This window comes from Halichoerus grypus, chromosome 2, assembly GCF_964656455.1.
Source record: "Halichoerus grypus chromosome 2, mHalGry1.hap1.1, whole genome shotgun sequence".
NCBI classification, from domain to species: domain Eukaryota; kingdom Metazoa; phylum Chordata; class Mammalia; order Carnivora; family Phocidae; genus Halichoerus; species Halichoerus grypus.
The window spans coordinates 91,475,054-91,476,704 of NC_135713.1; positions in this window are offsets into that span (position 1 = coordinate 91,475,054).

Consider the following 1,651-nt stretch of genomic DNA (forward strand, 5'->3'; position numbering starts at 1 on the left):
TAAAGGACCCTCAGTAAATAGTGTTTATCATGATTACATTTGTTATCAAATTACAATCTTATGAAGTAGGGAGAGCATCCCCCTTTTATAAAAAGAAGAAAACCTAATGACACAAATCAGCTGAGTGACATATTCAGGATCAACACCAGCAAGAGGAGAGTCCAGCTCAGACACAAACACATCTCTCTGGACCCGAGGCTGTGGCTCTTTCTCCTGCGTCACTAAATCCTTTAGTGATGACAAAGGGCCCCTGTTAAACTGAAGACATGCTTGGGAAAGACTGCGATGACAGCTCCATCCCAGGGATTCTTAAACATTAGTGTGCAACAGAATCACATGCAATTTTTGTTCGAACACAGATTATTGCCCCATCCCACAGTTCCTGACCTAGCACATGTGGGGAGGGCCAGAGAATTTTGAGAACCACTGTTAGAGAAGGAATTCCTTGAGAGCCAGCTTAGCAAGCAAGGGAATGCTGAGGGCGGGAGACTGAAGACACCTGACGGGAAACTAGAGGCAAAGGAAGGTCAACTTCAGGGGCTAAGAAGCGATGCGGGGACTCTGCCACATAGCGTCAAAGCACCTGATCAGACGTTAGCTCAATCTCTATCTTTGGTGAACCACCTTCTCTGAGACAAACAGGACCAATTCCTCAAACGCCAGAAACTACCACAACTCACCCCGTACGAAATATCTAAGTTGAGCAGCTCTAAAACTATTTTTATAATTGAATATATAATTTGGAAACCTATCAAAAAAGTCTCCAGCACTCAGATGGTTTCACTGAAGAATTCTAGAAAAACATTGAAATCTATACAACCTCTTCCAGAATATAGAGGGAATACTTCCTGATTCACTTTATGAACCTGACATCAAAACCAGACAAAGAAAGTAAAAAGAAAGAAAGAGAACTACTGACCAATATCTCTCAAAAATATAGATGTAAAAATCCTTAACAAAATATTAGCAAATAGAATTCAGCAATATATAAAACGAATTATACACCATGACCAAGTGGGATTTATTCTAGGATGCAAGCCTGGTTCAGTATTTGAAAACAATCACTATAGTCCAGCATATTGACAAGTAGCGGTGTTGGAATGCAGGGGTCTCCACTGAGCGGTGCCTGGGATGAAGGTGGGGCGCAGCAAATCTGGGGAAGTGAAAAACGTGGACTCCATATACATGGCTTTTGTTCAAACAAATAAAGTGCTGCGCTCCACACACATTAGGTGACTCCTAGGTTGTACAGCTAATGCTTGTCTGTCTGCGAGCTGGGGCCACTGGAAGCACAGGGACAAACAAGGGAAAGGTTGGCTTGAGGCTCCAGGTGCTAAATGGGACAGTCCAATTCCCGAAGGTGAGACTGATCCCAAGAGTAGGGACCAAGAGCAAAGAAGAGGACGAGAACCTGGAAAAAGTTGGCAACTCCTAAAATGCAAAGACTATTCAGCACAGTTTAAGTATCATGGCTTTCTGTGCCTTGCCTGAATGCGCTCAGCACTTACCATTCCAGTACACAGCGCAAGCTGACAGGGTCTCACTGCCTCCCGAGGGAGAGCTCTTGCCCTGTAGTCAGCATAAGTGCTAGGGAGTTAGTGCTCCCCAGAGCAGCCCTTAGTCAGTGAAGGATGGGGGCGGGGGTGGGGGT